Source organism: Cyanistes caeruleus, chromosome 1, assembly GCF_971803275.1.
Source record: "Cyanistes caeruleus chromosome 1, bCyaCae1.hap1.1, whole genome shotgun sequence".
Taxonomy (NCBI): Eukaryota; Metazoa; Chordata; class Aves; order Passeriformes; family Paridae; genus Cyanistes; species Cyanistes caeruleus.
Window position 1 is genome coordinate 40,619,742 of NC_141701.1, and position 26,940 is coordinate 40,646,681.

At 39.1% G+C, this 26,940-nt stretch overlaps 1 protein-coding gene and 1 long non-coding RNA gene across 6 annotated transcripts in view; one reads left to right on the top strand and one right to left on the bottom strand.

The window, feature by feature from the left end:
• Positions 1-17,077, bottom strand: part of LOC111924861 (uncharacterized) — a 29,325-nt gene extending 12,248 nt beyond the window's left edge. The window contains exons 1-5 of one of the 3 annotated variants that reach the window (XR_015286668.1): positions 16,543-17,077; positions 14,626-14,760; positions 14,108-14,195; positions 12,807-12,906; positions 12,447-12,517 (exon numbers count right to left, since the gene is read on the bottom strand). This is a non-coding gene — a long non-coding RNA (uncharacterized LOC111924861). The remainder of the gene's footprint in view (positions 1-12,446; positions 12,518-12,806; positions 12,907-14,107; positions 14,196-14,625; positions 14,761-16,542) is intronic. The other 2 variants (XR_015286669.1, XR_015286670.1) reach the window with 2 other exon arrangements.
• Positions 17,078-17,103: 26 nt separating this feature from the next.
• Positions 17,104-26,940, top strand: part of PCMTD1 (protein-L-isoaspartate (D-aspartate) O-methyltransferase domain containing 1) — a 41,053-nt gene continuing 31,216 nt past the window's right edge. Inside the window, exon 1 of one of the 3 annotated variants that reach the window (XM_086888326.1) lies at positions 17,104-17,424. The gene's annotated coding sequence lies outside the window, so the exon portion shown is untranslated. Of the gene's footprint in view, positions 17,425-17,597; positions 17,948-19,338; positions 19,462-26,940 lie in introns of those variants that run through there. The other 2 variants (XM_023921141.2, XM_086888339.1) reach the window with 2 other exon arrangements.

Sequence of the window (26,940 nt, forward strand, 5' to 3'; positions counted from 1 at the left end):
AGCCCATATAAGTTTCAAGAGGTTACATGAGGACCACAGAAGGCTAATACTATGATAACAGCTGCTAGCACAGGGATGTAAGCAATGCAACAATCAGATTAATGCAGTTTGGCCAGCCTGTTTCCAGGGTTGTCAGCCTCCTAAGTGATGGAGTGGGCCTTGCCACTATCAGCTGCTTCCAAAGGATCAATATGTCAAAGCAAATGCTCCTCTTAAAGCTTTTCAAAAGAAGTCTTCTTTGTCAGTATGTTTGTTTTTTTTCCTAAAGAAAAGCAGATGAAGAGGCTTGTGTAAAAAGGAAAAAAAAAAAAAAAATTCTGAACACAGGAAAATACATACTTAGTATCTGTCTAGAGATTTGAAAGGATACTTTGATCATTCTTGCCAATTACATACCTGTTAGAGGCGAGTATATTTACATATTTAATATTCAGCTAATCTCCAAAAACTTTGATCAAAAAGACATGCCATTTATCCTCAAACACTGTGCCAAAATTTCATCTCTAGATAGCCTAATGTGTGAAGTGATGAATTTGTTTTCAAGTCTTTTACAGAATGCCTTCCATTTTTCACTTCAGATTAAAACACCTACCCTTTTAACAAGTGTACTGCTTCTCCTGAACACTATCTTTAAATATAAAAGAAATGATAGCACAATGGTTCCCTCAGGGTTTTGCCTTTTGACATTTCTCTACTTAGAAAACATCTCAGAAAGAAAACTAATGGCATTATGCTTGCAGACACAATCCTTTTCTAAATGAACAGAAGTGTCTACATATTTCTTCTCATCTGTGACATGTTTTAGTGTGCATTATAGACATGGATCCTGAGTGACCTTCATTAAGTCCCTGGACAAGAAGCCTGACTAGCTCTAGAACTGCAAGCTCTGAGCTCGTGCATTAATGGAAAATGGAAAGATTACCACATAAGTTTGCAGAAAACCCCAACATCAATTCTGACAGAAACAGTCCAGCAGCAGAGGTTCTGCAACACACTCGGGACTCAGGTCTGTTATGTTAGAGATAGATACAACAAATCCCAACAGAAAAAGCCATTTTTTCTGTCATTAAATTGCATTCTTATAGAATGCATGCTTTTCAAGCAACGTCTAACCTTGTAATTCTTTTCTTGTCTACGCCAAGGTATCTCTTAAACCTCTCAAAACATCTTTCCCAAAATAAGAATCCTCCTGAGAGTGCTTTATTCAAGAAAGAGAGAGATGCAAATGCAACATCACAATTTTTTTATCGATTAAGAATTCAGCATTTGCTTTGAACCTCAGACTAGATCTTGGAGATGTTTCAAGCACAGTCTACATGTTTACTGAAGTACCAGGCATTCCTCTCCTTCCAGTGCCAAGGATTCTAACAGCAGAGTCTTAAGACCTCCGGCAAGATGTACAGTCTGGTAACAAAACTCTAATATATCTGGAGCCAGTGCCAGAACAGCACTACGTGTTTACAGTCCTAAAATTGAACTACGTGGCACAGTCTCTCATAAAAAAATAAGTTAAAAAAACAGATTTTATTTTCAAGTCTTACCTAAATTACTCTAGTATTTAATCAGAATATTCCTTAGTGTTGCCACTTTGGGAAGCCAGTGTAGGGATGAAGCTCCGTAGGGTGGCAGCTCTGACCCTTCCTTCCACCATGGGAAGGTGGGGTCTACTCTGGCAGTGTATGCCTCACTAGTGCCATTTGGGGCTTGAAGGAAGAGCTGATTTTGAACAATTGTTTTTAGGGTTCAAGGTGCAACCAGAGAGACTTATTTAAGCACAGACTAGAGAGCTCACTGACCTACAAATGAAAAATAGGCAGCAAGAACACGGGAGAAATTATCTTTCATAGAGTGTAGCAACCTTTTTATCCTCATCTATCACAAATATTTTGAAGGTCATAAAGCATTTTTTCTTACCAATGATTAGATCAGTAAACAAGAGAGCTTCCTACAAGAATATAAATAATAGTCTTTAAAATTTACAAAGATAAAATTAAATAGCCTTTAGCAAGAACACCGTTTTTCTTTCCCCATCACTACATTTGTTACTTTTTTTTTCCCTTTAGTCATAAGACTCATTTTCTTTGCAAATGTTTTTTCTACCTGGGACAAATTTGTAGAAACTGATTTACTGAGAGGAATTCTGACACTTTCCTGGCAACTTGCAGTGATGCCTGGTGAAAACAGCTAAATTTTGCTGCAGAAGAATATTGCAAAAACTCATGAAAACAGCTTTTGAACTCATCCAAATGTGATTTCCCTAAAGAAAAATCTAAATAGAAATATCAGGATTGTCGTTTTTAACTCACTTCAGGAACCCTATTTGGAATACTGGCTATTCAGCTTAATATTAAAACTGATTTTTGTCTGGTTGAATTTTTTTTCCCCATAGAAGAAAAAAAAAACAACCAACCAAACAAAACACTCTAAGACTTATTTTTCTTGTAAAGCTGCCTAGACTGGGTATCTATCATACAATTTTGCCAAGAGACTGTTTTGCTTCTAGAAATTTCACCTTGAAGTCTACAAAATCTGGTAAGATCTATCAAAGAATAAAAAACCATAAATGCTGGGTATCCCTGTTTTGCCCAACTCCACCACATAATCAGACAGGAGCAAGTAAAAATGTGCCCAAAGAAAAGCCAAGAGCTCTGTCCCTGCATGCCACAAATCAGAGATCACTCTCCTTTGCCTTGAGAAAAATGTAAGGCTTGTAGTGCAAAAGCTACCAGAGGGCACTACCAGTATTTCAGGTTCCCCTACAACAGCAGGAAACTTGTTCTGCTTAAGGGAACCCAGAAGTACCTCAGCCTAGTACTTCTCCTATATAATGACATTTTAGATTTTGTTTTGGTAAGCACTCCAGACATAAAAAAACAAACAAAAAAACAAAAAACCCACAAGAAATTTGCATCCAAGCAAGCAGCATGACAGGGACTTTAAATTGTGTATACTTGACAAAACTCATCATCAGTGCAATGCTTTTTATATCCCCTGTCTTGGTAGTTAATTTCCTAAATAAACTTTCCAAGCCTCTAATTTAAATTCTTCATGGGTGTAACCTGTTAAAGGTGCTTCAGATGACAACTTAATAAAGGCTGATCTCATGAAAACAGAAGAGAACAAGATGACAAGAAATTAGAGTGCTATTCTTGGTTTTCCTTATTTTTTTTCTAGTTCTGAAAAAATTGTTTAACCTTGCTGTACTTCACTGTACTCAAAGGCTAATGATACATGCCTATTCTACAGAGAACTGGGAAAATAATTATCTTTACATTTCAAAGCTATGGGAATGAAAAGTATCATTACTTCACTGTTATTTAATTGTATTAAAAATTATCCTTCAATTTCCATTAAAGTCTTCGGTATTTAATACAAGAGAGAGAAGAAGTAATGAATACCATAGTCCTTTATTTTCTCTACAGGTAAAGGTATTTACATGAATTGATTGGCAAAGTCAAGTCTTTTTAGAGGAAATAGAGTCTATCTTCTGTCTAAAGGACATCAAACTCCTATCACCAGTTTAGGCTCTTCAGTCATTTTTTAGTGTTTCAGGTCTGGGAATTTTTTGGTTCTGTAAACATTACGGTGCTGCTCTAATAATTATATTGCAAAGAAAAATTATCTAAAAATTATCTTAAGAAATCAAGCTCCCTGGTGTTAATGTCCCAGATGGGATTAAACACTAATCTCCATGTAGAATTTTAATAAAATTTCCTCAATACTGTGCTGACTTAAATAAGGTATTTCAGAGAATTTCCAGTCAAGCAGAAATCAGGTCTAAGGGTTCTCTGAAAATTAGTAACAATTATTAGTGCTATGTAACTTCCTCCTTCCTTTGTACTAACCAATGACTGCTTCTGAAAACTTTTGCAAAATCAGAAGAGTTGTCAGCAGAAAGGTGACTACAGAAAGGTCACTTCTGACAATGACATCAGAAGCTAAATAATCTATTAAAAGGGAATATTCTGATAGTTGAGCTGTGTAGGTGAGATGCAGTAATAAACCCATGTAAAGACATGCCCAGTTCCCAAAAAATTTACACTCTGTTTTAGGCAGAGGAAATAGTGAAGATATTTTGGATGTTATTGTACTCTGCAATAACACCATCTTTGGGCATTACCAACGCCTGTGACTACCAGAAAAAAAAAAGTGTGCTACAATAACCCTAAGAATATTTATAGTTGTTTAAATAGTAACCATCAAGAAAGAAATTTATCAGTTATTTTTTTTAATTGATATTTAAAGCTTTTATGGTTTTGGATAAAATGTAGGTATTGAATAAGTTGGCTTGAAATTCTGGAAACTGATTATAGTAGGTCACAGCATGCTGAAAGGTTTACAACATGACTTACTAAGAAGGCAACATTATTCAAATGCTGGGCCTCTACCTTTATGTGTTTCCAAGTCTTTTTTTTTTTTCCCTATGGAATGAGAGTGTGTTTAATCCTCTAAACACACCCATAAATCCCATAAAAATCTTCAGACATTACAGTCACCTGCAGCTCTGAGTCAAAAAACAAGTATTTATTACAGTCTGGACTCTCAGTATCCAATGGTGTTTTGATCCCCAGTTCTGATTGCAATGAATGGTGTCACTCTTCTGCAACAGCTAAATCAGTTTTAAACAGCCACACAAACCCTTATATATAAACCATATACTTAATTTGTCTTTCTTGTGGAAAACTACTTAATATGTGACAAAATAAATTCTTATGTTTAAAGGAGGTCACTGAATGAATTAAATGAGGGATCTGTAAGACATCCCTTACATTTAAACACCAGTATAAAGATGAGTTACTGTTATTGTGTGAAATGACCCTTCATGACTGCAGGTGGAAAGTCAGAATAAAGAAATTATTATTAGTCAGTGATATTATTATTATTAGAAAGTTATTAATGTCAGTGATAGTGTATATGGGACCAAATGAAAGGTAATGAAAAAAGCCTCAGGGTCACTTGGCTAAATAAATTTTTAACAGACACATACCCACATTACATGAGAAACTGAAGCTACTCTGACAGTCAAGGTCTAAAGCACCCAAAAAAGAAGAAAATTTCATAGTAATGTTTAAGTATCTGTAATAAAGTAGGATTAAACAGTCAAAAGATGCTTCTGTGGTATAACAGAGAAGAAAAGATCCTAAACTAGAATCCAAGGAAATGTGACATTTGTAAAATTATTCAGAACAACTCTTCGGTATCTAGAAGACATTTTCCATTGTGGCTTTCTAAAATCTGTTTCTGTGAATTATTCCAGAAAGTAAGATGCTTCTACTCTTTCCTCTTCACAGCTGAGGTTCAGGGAATTATTGTTATTTCTTTTTCTCTTATGTGCTAAAACTTCATCTAAAGATTCTGGCAAGTTTTGGAAGGCAGAATACTATAATAAAAGATATGAAGAGATATGCAGTAGCCTTCATCTATTTTTTTAATGTTAAAAGATATGTATAAACAACATGGAGCAAGATAAACTAGCCTGGTTCTCTGGGGTGTTTCTGTTTTGCCATTGTATGTATTGTATATCTATTTTTTAATGAATCTATGGAATTTTACCCTTAATACAGATGTATTTGAAGAATCCCCATGAATCCAGCTGGATACCAAATAATTTCATTTAACATACAAGTTTGACCTGTGTGGTTACTTACATGCTGGCTAGTGCCTAAAGATTTCTATTGCTCTAGAGACTTTGGATAATAATTTGGATACAATTCTATTCATAGGCCTTAATTAGTAACTTTGTGCACATTATGAGTTCAGTTCTCTATTATATGCCAAAAATACAAGAAGCTTTATTCAGGTAAAACAAAAAAGCAAGAAAAAGCGCCATTTATTTTCATCAAACAGTTGAGCTTGGAATGGACCACTGAAGGTCATTTAGTTACAGCATGTTACTTAGGCTTGTGTCAAGACAGCTTTTGAAATGTCCATAGGAGACTCCACAACCTCTCTGGCCAGCCTGTTCCTTTCTACACTTTTTCACAGAAAATAAAGTTCTTGAGCTTCATTTTCTATTTTACGGCACCAATCTTCTTTTCAGAGAACAGAATTATCAAATCAGCAGAGTTCTCAATTACAACTACTTAGAAGCCAATGTGAGGCTTAAGTGTAAACGTTCATTGACCTAAGTTGATGCTGGCACATTCTAAATACGCACATTTACTTGCCACTGCTAGATTTACCTGTGATCTAGAGTATGCTTTGAGTTCTACTTTTTCAATCGGAAATGGTTATGTGAAGTACTGAAGCACCTAAAAATTATCTAGATACAGACTTTAGAAACAGGAAGTCCAATTAGAGATAATTAGTGAGCATTCACTAGCAATAACACGTTGCTACCTGTGCACTGTAAGACATTTTCATGAGTGCAAATTCCAATTAATTATATGCTAGAAAATGCAAAAAAGCACATCAGTTAAATACAGTTCATACCTTTGGGGGAGGAAAATGAGGTTTGTATTATAACTGTCTTTTTATCTCTTACAGTAGCAGGCTATCAAATAATACAGAGGCAAACTTAGCATGTAAAACAAAGGACTTGTGTTCTTTAATGTACTGAGATTTTAATTGTTTCAGGACCAGATTCTACCACTATTATAATATATAGCATACTGTTAGCAGAAAACATTTTTACTTTTCTCACTTAGAGTCCCCTGAACATTTTCTTGCCACTGAAAGTCTCAACCCACACTCAAAGAAGAAAGGCTATGTGAGGCATACCCTCAAATCTGTGTGTTGTTCCATTGATTTCAAGCTGTTATTTTACCTGAGAAGTCGCAGACTTTAGCAGAGTAATTTTCACACTCTCTCATGCCTGTGTTTTTTCAATGTTTTTTTTTCTTTTTCTTTTAATGTATGAAAATATTAAAGCTTGGGTATGTATGTATGACCCCTATGAAGATTTATAGTTTTTTACTGCCAAATAGTTGATTGTTTAGGTTTTTTATTTCTTTAGGTTAGTAGAAAATTGAGAATTGCCAAGAATTAAAATGAAACAAACATAGAATGGTTTGGGTTGGAAGGGAACTTAATTGGACTTAGTCCAACTTCCCTGCTATGGGCAGACACACTTCCCACTAAGACCAGAGCCCCATTCATGATGGTTCTGAGCAGTTCAGGGCATCCACAGCTTCTCTAGGCCACTTCCTGTATCTCACTCTGATATAATCCTTCGCATGATTTAAAGGGTGGAGATTTAGGCACTCATGCAGATCTTTTGGAGTACAGAATGTTCAGTCCTGTAGTTGCATGCAAGAACGAGCTGGCTTTAACTACTATCAGTATGCACTAAGGGGAAAATAGTGTCTTTCAGCATTTGCTCAAGGCTTAACACAAGCTTACTCATCCTTGTCTTGCACATGAAGATAGATGCATTAGGCCAAATTAAAAAAAAAAATGAGAGATCATAAACCTATTTCTTATCACAACAGTAAGACAATTTTTACAAGAGACCAAATGCCCACCTAAGGCTGCTGAAACTATCAGAATCTTTTTAACTTGGCATACCTTAAACATGACAAATCAGTACAATCTTCATCTGGTTATTATACCCTGTAACTAGGTATAAAGTCACTGCAAAGTTTGGCCTGCCGAGTTATGTCTTTTGAGAGCTCCATCTGGGCTTGATCAGTTAAAAAGCTCAATGTAATGGTCTAGTGCACCAAGAGACTGTAATGGTCCTGATGGGAGTCCACTCACAAGCCCTGCCTGTGGCTTGAGAAGATTCATCTAGCCTCAGGTTGCCCTATCCTATAGGTGTTACCTCCCTGGTGTTACCCGTGTTACCACACTGGTGCTCTGGCTTGTTGCCTTGCTTTTGTTCTATGATCTCTCCATAAACTGTTGCTATTACCACTCTCCTTTGCTTATCCAGCTCAAGTGTGACCAGACTGTACCCTGGCAGTGAAAGCACTACTCATCCTGCTGCTCTCAGCTCTTTGCTCCCCTTTAACTTTGGAGTCCTTTTCTTGCTGCTGACTGGTACTCAGTGGCCACTGTTCCCATCAAAATGAATCTCTCTTAAAAGAGAGGCCCCTGAAAGTATTCAGCATATCATGCAAACAGCTGTGCATGGAACAGCTCAAATCTACCACTCACTATGAGTATACTCAGTTACGAGATCTGCCTTCAGTATTTTGCATTCTTCTCCCACTTTAGCCACTCCTTTCCAATTCTTCCTCCAACATGCAAATGCACTTGCAGGATGCCCTGACTGGAAGGGGCTACAACAACTTGAACAATGTCCTATTTGCAAAGCTACCAATGGTAAATAAAGAAAGGGGCATCACACTGCTTTTGGTGTTGAATAAAGCTGAAACCAATCTGAATCATCAGTCCCAAAATTAAGCATTCTGACAGTGAGATGAAGATGTGGTAGGACTTTAAAGTACCCAGATAAAGGAATAAACAAGTGATACTACCAACAAGTTATCTAAAGCTACTGAACTGACACAGCTGGCCTGGAGACTGACAGACACCCAGTCACTGTAAAAAGCCCAGTCTTGAATTTTAGCAGGAGAGTCTTCTAACACATGCCTTCTTGAAGTATACGTGTGGAGGTTCCTCCCATGAGTGGAGATGTCCTTCAAGTTTACTTCTTAGCAAAACAGATTTGCCCACAGTCATTGGTGTGGGTGAGTAACATTAATCTCTATTTAATAATTGTTTCTGCTAGCTTTAATACACGTGCTTTAACATAATTGCTTCAAAATTGTTTTATAATGCACTATATTATAATAGTTGCTATAGCTTCTGCACTGTCTAGTAAATAATTCTGACTAAATCTTTCTGTGTAATTTTTATAATAAACCATACATATTTATATAAATATATCTGGTTTGTCATCCTTAATCTTGCAGGACAAAGCTCAATTACACATATTATGTCCTTCAGACATAAACGGTTGACAAATGTGGGACTAAGATTGGATCCAGTCACACCCAGGCTCCTCTCTAAGGGATCTAGAGAGCAAAGGGGTTCTTCCTGCATCCTGTGACTCAACAGTAGTAGTTTCTTTAATAAACTTTAGATGAAGGTCCCACTGCCCACAACAAAGAGTCTAGCTGTGATTCAATATATATGCCTTTGTATGAGAACAGCTGAAGGCAGAAAAGATCTTGCCATTAGTGCCAGGGGAAACAGCTGGAGCAATGGCCAGAGAGCCTCACGTAGCCAAAACCAGAAATGCATATTGTTCCCTATAGCCATAGTCAATTAATTTATTTCCATGATGGTATCTTACCTAGCTAACATCTCAAAATACCTTGCCTTTCTCACAATTGGTCCAAGAGCCAGAGGTTAAAATGGGAGAATATTCAGGCCATTTAATTCCTTTTACTGTAAAACTAAGCCTGTGGTTCTGCTTGGAACAGATCTGCTCTAGAGACACTTTGCAGCTCTCCTAACAATGAAGTTGCATCTGACTTACTAAATAATGTTCTCCTCAGACACAGTTATGAAGTTTCACTTTTAGTGCCCTTGCCATCTGCACATATATCAAAGACTCAGGAATAGCCAATTGCATCATCAAAAATGCAAAAACAAGCAAAAAAAAAGTGCTAAACCTCTGCCAAATTTGGAGAAAAATATCAATTATTTTTTTTTTTAAAGCATCAGGAGGAGGCTAAATAAAAAGACTAAGCTCTGTTAGAACACTTTTTTCAGGAGCAACCTGTATGCTGCATCTTAAGCACAAATCCTTAAGCAAGCCTGTGGGGCATAATGTAATATTTGTCAATGTCTCAGAAAAATTATTTAAACTATAGGATATTATATAATTTGAACTTCATTAATATTAATATATTTTAATATTTATAAAATAAATTACTTTTTCCTTGTCTTTCTGGTAGTCTGTTGTATGTATGTCTCTTGTATTGTATGAAAGGATGCTTTCATACAATAAAAAAAGAAGTTTGTCTCGAACAACTCAATCCTACTGATTAAGATTTAAATTCACTTAGAGGGAAAAAATATGTATAAACATAACCTTCTCACTTTGCCAAAATATTAAATGTGTTAGAAATGTAGAAATGGAACTATAAGCATTTTTTGACACATTTACAAGATGCAGATAGCTTTCATCATCTTTCCTACTCAAAGATTGCATGTAAGAAAGAGTACTTGGAGACTATTAGGTATCTGGTAATCAGTTGATCTTAAAAGCCTCTGAAAATATGGAATGTAGACCAGCTGACTATCAGTAACAGGACTAGTGTACACTGTATACACTAATACACCTCAGGGTATTATCAGCCCAAATACAGAAGAGAGGTTCCACAAGTAAAATTTTAATTCATACAAATTAAATTACATATTGTTCCATATTTGATTAACAAAATCAGGCAAAAATAAAGTGAAAACATTTCTTATTTTCAGAATAGTATTTCTGCTATTTATTTGCTATAAATACAGCAACTTCCTTTAAATATGACTCATCCAAGGGAAGCTCAGAGACTGTCTTTAAAGTATTAACCATGGTGGCATATAATTTTTCTTGGTTTGAAGGACTGTGTTCTTTCTAAAAAAAGGACGTTATAAATTTAGAAAAACACCCTATTGATTTAAGAAAAGGATGACATAAAGAGTATGTTGTTGACTCACTGTCAGCTACATCTAGAGACAAATCAACATATTTCCATGGAGAATGTCTCGTGCTTGCAGTTTACAATCGATAAGGAGGACAGAAGTGATAATATATGACACTTTCTGCTTACATATTCATTTTGTATCCTAATATACCTCTGAGACAAGTTACAAATGGTTTAAAGCAGAAATACTGAAGGAAGACATTTCTTCTTCCATCACAGATCATGGAAAAAATAAAAAGTAATATACATGAAATCTACATAACTGACACTTGCCTTAGTACCAAATTCTGAAAGATTTTTTAAGATTTGATTGTGTGACTAGATTTTGTAGTATGTCAGTCATTATCTAGATGTGCTCAGTTTGTTATATTTATGAGCAACATTTGGTTAAGCACTTGGCAGTGACTACTGGTCACGGGAACCCTTCTGTTGCTACAACCTCAAGCTTGTTCTTAATAGAATAAAGGAAGGAGCACACAAGAAATTGGAAGAGTAATCTGAAGAAGGCCAAACAGCTGATCATGAGAGACACATCCTTATGACCAATATCTATGGCCACAGACTCCATTTAATTTCTTTCTCTATTTCATTCACTCATTTACATCTTTAAGTTAAAATACAGGTTTCATTGTTTTGGTATTTTTTTTCTAGTATGTGCTTTCAATGTCTTAAAATCTGAACTGAGCTCAGCTTACGTTCTGACAACTACGATACTTCTAGCTTTTACTTTTTACTTCTAGCCATGCTTTGCCCACTGCCTGAAGCTCTCCCAAAAACTGCTCCAGTGAGGCTGAGAGTGCTAAAACCACCCTAGCAGAGGATTTCATGGCAAGGAGAAAAAGCCTCATGCACTCTCCTAACCAAATGTATTCAGGCATATCACTTTTGAAGATTATCACTGCTATTCCTGCCTACCCAGGGCATCAAAAGAAGATGCTTTTGCTACCATTGTATTACATTTCTTTTAACAAAGCTGATAAAAATTATGACCACTTAAATGGGTTTTGAGAGGTGGGATGCACAGATAAGATTACAGGCATCCCAAATAAGTACATGAATAACTCCATCCAGAGGAGTATGATTGTGATCCACAGCATTAAAAACATTGTTCAATTGCTTAATGCAATTAATATTTGCAAAAAGTGTATTTCAAAATTTACAGTAATGAAAATCTCTATCCCTAAAAACTCAAAATGCCTTAGCAAGTTACAGTAACAAACTGCCTCTCTGAAGGGGGCTAGAGAGCAGAAAGAATGTGCAAATCTCAAAGAAAAACTGGCAAGTCTTAAAGACCAGTGGGAATACTCAATGAAGGAATCTGGCACATGGACAAGGTCTGTAGTAAAGGTTGATTTAGTCCTTTTAAAGGCACTCTTTTCAATCACCTAGCTCTGGAGCTTTGGGAATTGTTGTTCTGATCTAAAGTTTGATTAGCATACAACCACTTTTATCTAAGACAGTAATGCTGAGTTTGTTTATCCAGACTGCAGGCTAACAAGGTCAAAGATGCAGAGACACTATACACGGCATATGTAGATCTTACCAGTTTTACAATCTTTCAAGTCTCACCTGTGAAAGCAACACTTTGTACAAATGTGACTAAAAAGCTTTCAGAGCCAGGCCACACCTCAAAGAAGTGCAGCTGCTGGTTCCAGATGCCCACATCAACAGCCTGGATGATGATTTGCCAGGCTGGTGTCTGGCCACTCATGAGGACTGCAGGTTACACTCTGACCAGTCCGTGACAGCTTAGCTAAGGATGTGTTCATCCTGTACATGCAACCTGAGGGACTCAGCTTGGGCTTGGCACTCTCCGGGGGATGACCCAGTTCCATTCCTGGAAACTTGAACATTACTTACCACAAATCTTTGGAAATGGCAGGATGAGTGCTGGGATACAGATGAGAGCCACAGAAGGTACATTTGAACATCTGGGAGCAAAGAATGCAAAAATAGAACATTTTAAAAATATGAAAGGTAGGCCAAAAACCCAGAACAAATTAAACTGCTTCCAGAAGTTATTTCATTATTTTTTCCTTTATATTACTTGTGTTGTTTTCAAGAACACAGTACTTTTACTCTCTAAGATAATACAGTAATGCAGGAAGACCAAGGCTACAAGACAGGGGAAGCCATTGCATCACTTTTCCATTTCAGGCTCTTTTCCTGAAACAAGCTCTGCCAATGGAATGTGTGACACAGTGTGAAGTATGTGCTCACCGTATCCAACTGCCAGAAGTGGTATCTGTTGTAGAGAGAAGATGACAACATCTGAAAACTGAAGCTGCTACTTGTGTAGCACATCTTTTTTGTTCTACACCTGTAAAACCAACCAGTCAAAGTCTGCCAGGAAAGAAATCCTATCAAAAATAAAGGAAAAGAAAGAAGGCGATCAAAAGAAAAATTAAAAACACAGAGAAAGAGCTCAGTGGATGAAAGTTAATTGTCAGAAAGTTATCAGTATGAGAGAGTATATAAAATAGACATAGGAAATCAACTATAATTTTAAAATACTTTGCAATTAAACATGAAACAAAAGTATAGAATGAAATTTGTCTGGGGAAAGAAAATCTAATAAGATTGTGGAAACTACAGAAAAAAAAGTTATATGCAAAATGAATGAGAAAAAAAAAGTAGAATCAGAAAATGGATTGCTTCAAAATGACAGTGAGTTATAAATATTTTCTGAAAAGCTGTGTCAATGGTACAAATGTATGCGCCACAGTGTGAAATAACTAATTACAAATAGAGCTAAAGTGTAAGTCTCTAATATCCTTATCCTTGCATTGACTTTCCTCAGCTAAGCAACAAAGTAAAAATGATCTTTATTTGGTAGGAATAATCTAAGCCTTAAGGAATCCTACAAAACATTATACTGTCACAACTTTATATAAATTAGTTTGTATTGCAGAACATAAAAAAAATATTTTAAACAGTATCAGCTTAAGCTCCACCAAAATATTACAAATTTAAGCTTTATTAAGAAAATGGCACATATGTCTAAAAATAAATGTTGAATAAAAATACTTTAATACTTGTTTTATATGTTTTCTGTAGCATTTAAAAATATTTTAAAATGCTTATTCAACAACAGAACATAGAGTTGAAACTGATTCAAATCAAAGTACCTTAACTGCAATGATATATAAATGATTTTCCTTAATTAGAGCTATGTAAAAAATATAAGTAGTGCAAATGAAACATTATTTGTTAGCCTTGTGCCAACTGGATTGTATTCAGGGAATGCAATTTGCACCACTCTATTTAAGCTTTTTCCTAACAATTGCCATTGTTAGGAAGGTAAATATGTCTAAAGGACAACTTTTTTCTACATAAATAATAAATATGCCTAATAATATGCCTACTCAGTATCTATCTTTATTTTAAACAGTTTTCATTATAAATTGCTGTGTATATCCAATTTTCTGTTCATTATAGTAACAATTAAGTCTAAATACTTAACCTTAATGACCCCTGGTAGCAAATTTCAAATTTATCAAAAAAATGTCAGTCTTGAGTACTTATCTGTTAGATAACTGAATGTTATAACCTTCACCAGAAGCACAGAATGAAGATTCACTGGAGTTTTCCACATAGTTCAGACTTTATCTAGATCATGAAAAAAATAACAAAGCAGCAGGACAAAATACCAAAAAAGTGAATTATGCTTATATCTGTAGATACAATAAAACAACTCCAAGCCTGCACAGAATAATGAAGTCTGTGGGGAATTTTAGCCTAGCCCATTGTTTTATGAGGCTGAAAGGATTCTCGCAGTGATTCAGGTAAGAAGTGGGTTTCAGTATTTCAATTTCATTCAGTTAAGAAGTGGCAAATGTGGGTTTTGAACTCAGAAAGCTTATGGAGTTTTGATGGGCCTATCACATAACACTTTAGCTTTTTTTGAGACTATTAACTTACATTCAAATGAAAACAAAAGTTGCCCAAATGATGCACATCTTCAATCGAAAATAATGTGACAATAAATATATTTCACATCAAGATGCAGAAGTTACATACTGTATCAGAAAATACACACCTTACTTCTTTTTTGACAATGGATGGACAGGAGTTAGAACAGATTTGGAGAACCATACATGCTTGAGTAGAATTTTCTGCTAGACCTGAATGCTGAAGCTTCTTTTCAGCTACAAAAGATGGCAGAATTGCTTTCCTAATTGTACATCCATGTTCACAAATGGAAAAGATAGTATCAGTTCAAGCATGGTAATTTACAGAAGAAAAAAACTATCTTTAAAATTCTCTTAAAACTCAATGAGCAAAAACATGGCCATAACTTCTGTCCTGACTACTGATTAAGTGCACCTTGTCTACATGCTGCTCAGTCACAAGAATATCTAGGATTTGATGGATAAAGAAGGAATTAAAACCAGGAAACCCTCACACATGCAACAGGCAGGAATATATACAGTAATATACACTTATTACATCTGACTAAAAGTTCTTACTAGAATCAAAGCCAGTACCAACTCTTACAGTACTCAAAGCCAACAAAAATTATTCATTCACTGATGTAAGGCATATTTCAATGTAAATATTGAATTTATGTGTTTATTCTCCCTTCTATTTCTCTCATTCAAGGAGCCATCAGTTACATCACTAATAGGATGGCAATTTGTAGCACTGTTTGAATCATTCAGTCCAAATGACAGAAGACTTAGAAATAAGTACCAAACTAACACAAACTCTTCCCCTTATATTGCTAATTATCTTCACTGCAGTTCTTGCTATCTACAACCATTGTCTGCTCCACGTATTAACTAATCCTGTCCCCCAACAGAGTAATACTCACTCCTGGCTTCCTACCAGCTACACTTTTATGTCCTTCAACTCTCAAGACTTTTAGTTAGAAATCCTGTTCCACCACTACTCAAACTTTGGCTAAAGCTCAAAACTTCATGCCTCTTAGGTGCATTTCACAAAGCACTCAGTGCTTACAACACTCCAGATTAAATTGTCCTTGTAAATGTCTACAAGTTATCTAAATTAGTTTTATTATAACATCCACTCTACATCTTCAGGTTTTCATATCCATTAGCCTGAAATCCTTAAATACGAAACCTTCTCCCTGATTGTTTGGTGAATATGAACTTAGTGTTCATGAAGTTTGAATGTCATCACTTTTCTGATACTGACCTCAGGCATTTCTCATTCCTTTCCACAAGGAAAACAGATTAGTCAAGTTGCTACAAGTCCTGACACCTGTGTAACTCTTAGTTACCACAAACACCAGCTGAGCCTAATTTTTCCACCGACTCTCCAAATCCCACATCATTCCTCCTTACTAAAACAAACCAGAGAAAATGCCTCAGAAATGTCACTTGAGACCAGCTCAGAATGACCCAACACTCTTCATCACTTTGGGATTCAAGTCTGCACCGGGGCCCAAGGCTTCCCTTATTTATATCCACTTATTTATGTCTATTTCCTTCTGCAGTACTTCTTCCTTTCCTAAATTCATAGAACCATAGAATATCCTGAGTTGAAAAGGTTATAAAAGGATTACCAAAGTCAAACTCCCGGCCCTGCAAAGGACCACACCAAGAATCACACTATGCTGATTCGACAGTGCTGTCCAAACACTAATGTTAGACTTAGTACCCTAACCACTTCCCTAGGGAGCCTGTCCCCGTTCTCAACAACCCTCAGGGCGAAGAAACTTTTCCTAATATCCAACCAAAACCTCCACATCTTCATGCCGTTGTCGCAGGCCCTTCAGTGGTCACCAGAAAGAAACGTCCCTCCACTTCCCATGGTAGCCGCCGACTGCTGTGAGGTTCCCCCCAGTCTCTTCTCCAGGCTGAACAAGCCAAGCGACCTCAGCTATTCCTCATGCGACATCCCCTCTAGACCTTTTACCATCTTTAAAGCCCCCCTTCAGACATTTTCTGACATTTCTAACGACTTCTCTGAGCTTTCCCCATGATCTTACTACCTGTGGTTTTTCAAACTATCTTTCGGAGCATCGACAACACAGCCCGAAGCCCCTTCTCTCAGGGTGTGAGGTGAACTTTTTGGCTCCCCTTGAGAGAGGCCCTACGGATGGGTCCAGCAGAGCCGCCGCATCCCCTGAGAAAGGCGAGAACGCCACAAGCGCGGAAGCCCGGGGAAAGCGAAGCTATTTCGGGCAGGCCCGGGGGCACCTTGCGCATGTTTTTAAATCCGGGCCTCCGGCGCGGCTGCGTGACCCCTGCTTCCACCCGCGGTGCCGCCGCCACCACTGCCGCTCCTCCCCCCGCGGCTCGGCCCTTCCGCACGAGAACACGGTGCGGAATAACCAGAATAGGCAGTCCTGCTGTCCATCCTCGGCGGCCCACGGGAGAGCAGGGGGCCGGGGACACGGGACTGCCGGCGCTTCCCAGCCGGCGGGGCGCGGGAAGGGGAGCGCGAGGGAGGGGGGAGTTAGCGCGCGGGGCCCCCGCGACCCCTGAGCGACTGGTGACGAGTGCCGCGAGCGCCGGCCGCCCATTGGCTGTCGGGCGGGGGGAGAGCGGCCAATCAGGGCCGGGCGCGGAACGGCGCAGAGCTCGCCCTCGCCTCGCCCGGCGGCCCCGCGCGCGGGGGGCGGGGTCACGTGACGCTCTGTTTACATCCTCTCAGCTGTCGGGCCCCGCCCCCTCCGTCCCGTCCCGTCCCGTCCCTCGCACGGGCACCGGCCGCCGAACCGACCGTGATCCCCGGCCTGCGGCTGCCCAGCGCCGGAGTGCTCTCCTGCCTACAATTCTCGCTCTCCTCTCGCCTCTCCCCCCTCCCTCCCCCCCACCGGCGGGTCTCGCCGGTGTGCCCAGCGCAGGGTCCGGCGCCCGCTGCGGAACGGGTGAGTGTCCCGTACTGTACGGGGGTGGGCAGAACTGCGCTCCGGCCGCGCTGTGCGATGCGGAGGCCCCGTCGGACGGCCGGGACGGTGGGTGGCGGCGGGGAGGGGGGAGAATGCGGCCCTCCGGCCCCTGCCCTTCGCTGTCTCCCCGAGCGCTCCGATCCCCATTGTCCGCGGGCCCCGCACGCAGGCGCGGGGGAAGGGGGATGGAGCGGGGGGGGGGGTGGTTGTTTTCGCGCAGCCGGGACAGGGTGAGGGCTCGCCCTGGGGAGGGACAGGACGGGCTCTGTGCGTACGCTCCTGGCAGCCCTTTTTTCTTCCTCCTTCTCCTTCTCCTCCTCTGCCCGACCCTTACCACCCCTCGCGCCGTCCGCGTAATAAATAATCTCTGGCCCAAAACGGGTTGGGAGGAGGAGAGGTGGTTGGTGTAGCTGCCGCGGGCCTGAGCAGCTGTGAGAGGACGGGGACAAGAGAGAAGGTTCCAGCCTCGAGATCCAGGCCGGGGGGTGCTGGTACAGGCAAGGTGAGAGCAGCACTTGTCCCCCGCTGCGGCTCAGCGCTCTGCCTCCCCCCGCCCCCATGACGGCTCTGCGTTTGCTTTCTGCCTTTGAGGAAATGCAGTGAGAAGGGGAGCCTGCGTTTTGGGGGATTTGTTTGGGCTTGGTTTGTTTTTCTTGCTGTCGAGCTTTTACAACCAGAGGGGCTTGTGGGGTCTGCGTCTTCTAGGCCGAGACATCGCTGAGGAGTACGTGAGACAACATTTTGTTTTGTTTCAAGGAAAAACCGTGGGCTAAGAAGTGGGGGAGGTGGTGCGGCTGCAGCGAGCGGGATACTTTGTTTACATAAATAAAGTGTGTGAAATGCGCGATAACTTCACTTTTCGCCCGTAAGCCAGGGTGAATCGGTCGGGGAGCATTCCTGGCGGCAGCCGCCGGGGGAAAAGGAGGCTGCCTGTGTCCCCAGCTTTGCCATAAACACACATTCTCTCTCGGTTTATGTTGTGGTCTCTGTTTTGGCTGGGAGAAGAGTAAGGGGAGGAGCAGGAACTGGCTCCAGGGCTGCCACCTCCTCCCGTCTGTTTTCTTTGTTGTTATCTGCTCGAGGAGGCGTCCTGGGGTCATGTCTGTAGCTGAGCTGCGGTCTGCGGTGTTAATGGGATTCCTCTTGGGCCCGAAACCTCGGGCCACCTTCTGCAGTGCATGTGCGGGTCTCGTCTCTCCTCCGTCCGCCGTCCTCCCCCCTGCCTCGGCAGTTAATCAGCGGCTCCCTCTGAAGTTGCAGGAAGGGGAAGGGAGGGCAGAGGGGGAAGGAATCTTGGCATTTATTTGATACTCGGTCAGCCGCCTGCTTTGTGCAGCTCTGTCATATAAAAAAATAAACACAAAAAACGCCCCCAAAAATACTCAGAACCAAACCAACAACAACAAAAGTGGAAAAAAACACCTAAGGTGGAAGAGTGAGGGGGTATCTGAAAACAAATTCTTCATGAAACTACTAAACTTCTCCAGTGTGTGGAAAATACTTGTGTCCTTGCAGTACTTGTCAGTGCCAACATAGTTAATTCTTCTATGGGGTATTTTACTCCTGTCAAGTAATAAGTCAAGTTCAGTTGAGCCGTAGCCTTTAGCAAGAAGGTAAGGTTTTTTCTCATAAACAGCAGCAAACGTTGAGAAACACACAAAAAATACCCAGAATAAGGCTAGTCAGCACTTCAGCAAATTAATGAAGATACCCAATTCCTCTTGACCCTATGACATCTGTGTTACAGAGAATGCTTTTTAAGATGCAAGACACAAAACATCCAGTGCTTAGAGTTAGTAAATTACAATAATGTGTGGTGACAATATCTTTGTAACTTTAATCAGTTATGCTTAAAAATGAATTATAATGTGTGATATGTTTTTTTTTCCCCAGCAGGACCATTACCTTACTCTGGGCAGACAATCTCTGGAAAGAATCAGGCTTGGATAAATGGAGCTGTCTTCTGCAGAGCTCCTGCCTGATTTGTTGGGAAAGTTTGAAAAGTATTTTGGATATGTAGGTGGAAAAATGTGTGACATCTATCGGCATTTTAACTGAATTTGGTTGAATAAATATAATGATAGGAATGTTAGAAGTATGTGAGTGAGGTCAGAGAGCCACAATGAGGGCTTTGGAGATGGACACTTAGCCAGATGTTCTTTACAACAGTCAGTGTCCCTCAGAAATGCTAGAAAATACAATTAGATGTTGTTGAAAGGTCTGCAGTGAGGAGGATTTGATGAAATTGCAGAAACAGAAAAAAGTATATATTACTTTTCTTACTTTTTAAGTCCTGGATGGCCAAATTTTATTGCTCTGTCTATACAGGGTTAGGTTCCTTCCTTGCATAATCTCTTACCTTCAGTCCAGAATACTTGTAAATATCTTCCTGCCTCTCTTATTGGTCTGTTCTCTGGATTTTCTTCATCAATCTGAGTCATGACTTGCTTTACATATGTGATTAGCCAGTTTTAATTTTGCAGTATTCTATTTGTAAATTATGAAATGTTGCCATTTTTATAAACATAATCTTGGCAGTTTAGTGGTTTTATTATTTAGTCTTCTGTTTGGCTGTCAGTGACTGCCCCAACCTGCAGCTCCTTTTGAAGAGGCTGCTGTCTAATAGGAGACCTAAGAATAGGTCCTCAGTGTCAGGCATGTATTTTAGTTTTCCATGCCTGTTCTGGATGATAGCAGAGCAGTGACTTGGCTGTTTCTGTAAACTTGAAGTGCCTTGAGACGGGAAGCATGTATTCTGAAGCTAAAGGTAGGCTTCTTAGGCATGATACCAGTGCAGGTGGAAGTCTTAAGGCAAACTTAAAAGACATTTAAAATGCTTTTTTGCACAAATGTCTTTTAATGCTAAAAGACAGCACAAAATTCCTGCTGTAAGACATTGTAGTGCATGGTTCTTGTTTTGTTCCCCCCCAGAACCAGGCAATAAAATTTCCCCGTGCAGTGTCTCAGAAAGTTGATGTCAGGTGTTTTAAAAGTTCTCCTGAACAAATACATTAAAAGCAATTCTGAAACATGAAGCATTATGATAATGCTCATGCCACTGTCAGGTACATGGAGAGAAATACCTGAGAAGACAGTAATTTTTTCCTGGATGAGAAGTGTCTTTACATGTACCTGTTCTTGTCATTTCCTGCTTTGTTCCCATTTTCAGCAGGAATGTCACAGAGATCTGCTATTCTACCGTGCTGAACTGAAAATGATGTTCTGTAGCTGATGATTAATTAGCTCTCTGTGTAAGAAAAGTGCCTTGAAGTCTCCAGCACTTGGCACTTTTAAATGCAGACATTGTTTAATATAATCTCATTTATTTTACCTACTTAGAATGTAAACTCCTCAAAGCAAAAGTGGGTAGGATGTATGTGCAATTATGTTTTGCAGATGAATAATGGGGTATGTGACTGGCCTAAGGCAATCCAGGAATCTTCTGGTAGGATCAGAAGTTGATCTGCATGCTTCATCCTCTCCAACCAAGTGTGGATTTTTTGAATGGAGAATTTTTTAAATGTATCTGCTTTGCAGAACTGTGTTCACACTATTCTGCTTCATCATTTATGGAGTTATAGGGACTGAAGTGTGGTAGTTATATCAAATATTATGGGTATAATTACATGAGAGCATCAGGAAATAACTACTGTGCTCCAGTTCCTTTGGGACTTATTTGTGTGCACTGGATGTTAATGAAAGCCTTCAGGCCTCCTTCATGCAAGCTCATAAAGCAGTTTCTGCTGCTATGTTATTTAAGAAATTTGGGCTGGACTTCTGGTCTTTGAAGAAAGGATAGAATTTATAGCAGCTCAGGATGGTGAATATGACTTTTTGCAGAACTGAAAGATAGCTGGCTGGCATTCAGAAGAGTGGTATTGGTTTTCTCTCCTTTTTGTCCTGGTATGTCATGCCTACTTCATGTTTCAGAAAAATTATTGCAAAGTCGACAGTGATGTTAACCTCAAGGAGGTTGGAATACTGATGGAATGTATGTTGTGGATTCTTGCTGAATCTGCTTCTGGTCAGAAGCTTATTGGAAATGTTGAAAGTAAGAAGTAAAAGTAAACTGTAAGCAAAGATGTCTTTAAAAATGGCAGTTAGTCCAAAGAAACGTATTTTTTGGAAAGAAGAAAAGGATTGGAACCTGTAGGATTGGAAACGGGCCTGGAGAACAACTGTAGGTTCTTTATCACCTGTACATTGTGACTACAATTGGTATGTGACAAATTTCTCAATTAATTTTATCAGTCCTTTAAACTGAAACACAACATATAAATTGTCCTTTATTGTCAGAAAGGCACTGGTTTAGAGGTCATTACAGAACACCTAAAATAAAAAAAGACAAACTCCACAGCCCTAAAAGAGATTAGATGTGGCATCAGGAATCACCTTGGGAGCTCACAGGGTACAGGTTCTGGTGTATTCTCATATGGTGAAGTTCTAGAGTGGGGAATTACTGTGGAACTCCTCTTCTTAGAAGGGCTGTTTTGGGGCAGAAAAATAAGCCTGCTTCTTAGAAAATGCACTTAATGAAGTCTTGTTTTGTTAATGTTTAATGAAGAAAGGATGTAAAGATCTTGCTTTTGTAAGTGCAGAGTATTGAGCTCTACAAGCTGCAGGCAATTGGAGGTTTAAGATGCTGTGAGTGTTGTTAAGGTGACATAACAGGTGAGGTTTGGAATGCCTCTCAGGTATTTTAATTTCACTTGATTTTCTCAAGGTAGTATTTGCTCAGCATACAAAAAAAATTGTACATACGTCTTTGAAAAACAAAGTTGGGCTTTCTGCATTTCTGGGGTGTAAAAGAGTACAATTGGAATGAACATTGAAAAACTTGTTTGAGGAAACAGTTCAGAATTTGACAACAAAACCTTAAAATCAGGTTTAAAAGGTAACAGGCTTACATCAAGTGGTTTGATAGAGACATGAGATGTTTTTAATCCCGAATGAAAGACATTTATATGGAGATGCTGCAGGGCATCAGAGTTGTCAGCATGGAGCTGTTAGATATGAGAGGATTTACTGCAGGTATACATTATTTGAAGTATTAAAAAAAAAAAAGATGACAGACAAGGTAAATCTGAAGTAGAGGTAGCTAAGCAGTTAGAGAAGAGAGCTCTTGTCTTGGCTGATGACATTCCTGCTTTACTGGAGATGGTGTGTGTTTAGAGACACACATACACAAAGAACATCTGGACAACCAACCAGTTCTGTGGCAGTGGAGACACTGTAAACAGGATCTCTGTTCTGAATGTTTTTTAGAACGTGGTGATGAGAGACTGGTCAAAAATCTCTCAGGTTTGCTCTTCTGTTTCTCTTTTGGCCAATAATGCCTTTTATCTGGTTGCTTTTCCAGACTCAATTTTCAAAGCAGTCTTAAGTCACACAGAAAGTCAGAAGAGCTGCTCTTACTTGGAGAGAAGCAAAGACAGGATGTGGGCAGAAGAATTTTCTGTTTTATTTAGCACTAATTGTTGCTGTAGCACCAGCCAAGTAGCCAATAGTTAGCATGAGCACCTTAAATAGCACTAGAGGTCTGTGTTTGAGCACTCAAGTACCACAAGCTTGCTGTTTTTATTACAAAAACTTTTCTTTGCATGATTTATAAATAGGTAAGTCTTACTAAATCTGACAGTAATCATAATTATTTCTTCCTTTTTTTAACAATTGTCTTGTTAAAGTCTTTAGTGATAGGTGCATATTTCTAATGGCAAATTAAACAATCTTGAAAACTATTTTCAGGATGAATAGTGACAGCTTTGTAATACTGGATAATGTTCCTCCAGGAGGCATCTGTCACTGGGAAGTTGTTTTTTTTTTTCCAGATGATGTCTACAAATGTAATTTTAGATTTAGTGGTAAGAGTTAGAGTCAAATCAGAGTTTTTCTAAAATACTAGTTGAAGATGTAGTGAAAGGCAGTATACAGTAATATTGTAGACACAAAAGGAATGTAACTATTAAAAGTGTGTATTGATACCATCCTACAAGCAAAACAAACAGAATTTGTTTTGAGTTGTCTTCAGGAGTGAAAGGGAACTAGATTTCAAAGAGATCAGCTCAGAGGTGATGTGCTAATTTTTTATTCATATTTTAAAAAAGACAATTCTGCCTCTCCGAAAGGAGATTGCTGTATCAATGTGTGGTTTTTGGAAGTGAAGTGTTAGTAATTGGAATTGTTTACAGTAATAACCAGCTAATAATGAATCACAGTCAGCAACTGATGTGCTGTGGCATCCCTGTCCCAAAGGAAAGGCTTGATTCCTATAAGTAGTTGTTTTAACACTGAAAGAGGAATTAAGACCATGTGGTTGGCAGAAAATGAGAAGTGATTACTATTCTGAGATTTTTTTTTTATTTCTATAGCAAGTGTTTCTAGCAGATACTTGGGAATTTGCATATGGTTTTCTTGACATATAAAAGAAAACGGAAAGTAATACTACTCAACCCAGTCAGGATGACTATGCTGTTATATCATGGTCTGTGTATCAAAGTAAAAAAAGACATGATTGTGGGAGCCATTATCTTCTTAATCATATTTTCAGAAAAATTTTTGCTTGATAGGCATGACTGAAATGAATGCAAGTTGGCATTGCTGAAAGACTGAACTCCAAAGCAGTTGCTAAAGGAGATGCTGAATTTCGACAAATTATTAATATTTCTGTAGTACTAATAACTTCAAGTAATCAGGAATGCTGTATTTGTACTGGTACCTCAGTTTGTCATCACAGGATTTGATTTTCATTTGAAAATTTTTGCCTGAGACTGATGAAGTTCTTTCATACTCTTGTAGTTCCTGTTGTGTTCAGGTGGGTGGGATTTTGCTGGCTCTTCTTCTGCTGGGCATGTGATCCTGCTCTTTATTTGCAAAACTGTTTCCTTTACCCTTTTGAGAATGAACTGTGGTTTTCCTTCCATTCAGTGTAGTCCAGTTTGTTAACCTTTGCTGTGTTCTGCCTTCAAGAAACTCTAAATTTGGCGTTATTGCAGTCAGAAGGTCCACGAAATTGAAAGGACATAGAAAAGTCGAGCTGCTGAGTTTCTTTGAGTTCTGCTGAGCTGACATCTGCAGTATTATAAAATCCCATAGGCCTTAGTCTCTCATTATTTGCTTCAGTTAATTATGCATTCATCATGACTAAGACTCATTACTGCTAAGTTTCCTGAGATTCTGTGATGTTTTCTGAAGTAATTCAGTTGTCAGAAAAAGTCAGTGTAAAATTTGACTTCTCCCTTCTGGCATGCTCTGGATAAACTGTAGTTGTCCATGGTATAACTCCATCAGGTTGTGTGAGTGTAGCAGCCTCTTGTGTTGTATCTGTAAACTACACTTCTGTCAGGTGAAAACCATGTGCTTTGTATGACTGTAAAAACCTGATACAGTAAGATTGTGGGAATTATGATTATCATGAGCTGTGCAAGTGCACAGCTGCTATACAGGCGATGTTAAAAGGTTCTCAACTTCCATTTCTTGCTGAAGTATTTGCATGAATATCTTGGAATGCTCCAAGCTTTCACAAATGCTCCAAATCCCTTCCAGATGATATCTGGAACATTACATTGTTGGTACTTTAAGTAAATAAGTTTGGAGCCACATTTACAATATTACTTGATTCATACCTGAAGACAAAGAAAACCAATAATTCAGAAACGTTTTCAAGTTTTAAATGTGCTTACGTATTTTGGTTTGTGTTTTTAAAGAAGGCCTATAAAGAGTTTTGTTCAAGTATTTCTTGTTTTTAGTTTAGGTGTCCATGTCCTCAGGTCCAGTGAGTTGTGAGGCTAAGCACGTATTCTCAGTAGCAAACAAACATGTGTATTCAACATGTACATATATAATTTGCCACCACACCAACACTAATGCAGAGATGGCATTAATGCAAGCACAAACAGCACCAATGGCCTCATCCTTTTACTCTTTCTGGATGGCCAAGCTGAACTGGCTGGTCTGCAAACACTTGTCTATGTATTATGAATCTTTCCAGTTACTGGGTTTAGGCACTCATTCTACCCTGGAGCTCTCCGGTCTGTTTATGCCCCATTGCCTCTTACACACATGCACAGCTGCCAATCCCAAACACCACAGATTCTCCAGCAGCTCAGCCCTCTTTGTTTCTCCAGCAGCCAGCTCACTCAGCTGCCTCACTCAGCCAATGTGTCCCATCCCATTTCCAAGGCCACTCTGCCAGTTTGCTGGCCAGTCCAGTTTGGTACTCCATGTGACTACACCCAGACCTGCAGAAGCTCATGCCCTGCTTTACTGCTACCACAGACCCACCAGCCCTTGTGACTTGTGGTCTGTATCCATGTCTTGTAGATGCACATGGGAACCAGACAGATGCCCAAGAAAGAGCTGCAAAAGGAGATTTAACAGTCCAGCAGGATAGGCAGGGCACAGCTGGACACACATACTGATCTGCAGCCTGCTCACAGGGGACCTGTCTCACTTGTCACCATAGCCCTGACTTTCCCAGGCTTGTTTCTCTCCTAGTCACTGTGATTTTTCCCTTTCCCTGCCTCTGGTTTCTCCCCCATGCATCCCCTCACAGGGGATTTCTCTTTCCCCTGCGCTCAATGGTAACTTCAGTAACTCCCTAAGAGTCGCTCCTTTGGATCTGAGAAATGCCTTGGAGAGGCACAGTGGTGGTGGGAGTGTGGGGGGAGCTGATCCTAGCCCAGTTCATGGTATTAAAGTGTTTCCCCCACTTGTAAGTGCACTCCTGCTCTTCTGTGTGCAGAACAGCTTTCTATCACATAACCCAGCAAGGTCAACTTTGATAAGTGCAGGCAAATAACCTGTTTAATCATTTGCAAGCACTGTGGAAAATTTAAGGTGGAAGGTACTGACTGGCCACAGAGATGTAAATTAAAGTGATACTGTTACAAAAGTAATACTTTGAAACATTACCTCAAAGTAGGGAGAATAATAAAGTATTTATATGAAACTTTGTGAAACAGACTTTGATAACAGTATTAATGCTGTAACCTTTTACATTGTAAAGTGTTGATTTTTTTTTCTTTGATGACAGTAGACTTTTTGGTAGAATTTTAATATATATTTACTTGGTGCTTGATTCAAACGTTTTAAAAGTTTTGATAAATGAACGATGAAAGGAAAGTTGATCTCTGTTTTATATAAAGTAAGCATTGAAAATCTTAAGTAGTAGAGATTTATGGACAAAGTCACATCCTTTTAGGTTGTGCTGTTTATGGATTTGTGGCATTTGTGGATACTGAGACAAATTATGATATGGATTCTTAAAGTCTAAAGTTTTTGGATATGTAGGATTTGGGGATTAAAAAGAAGAAAGTGGGGTAGATATCCATTGCTTTCTTTGACAAGATAAAACTAGCTCAGTATGCAAATGTTAGTAAACAAATTACCTTTGAAAAAAAATGGTGATTCCAGTGTGATGCTTCTGGTAGGTTGCATCAGTGAAAGAATTTTGTTTCATGGTTCTGAGGGACAGAAGCAGGAAACAGGAGTAGGTTT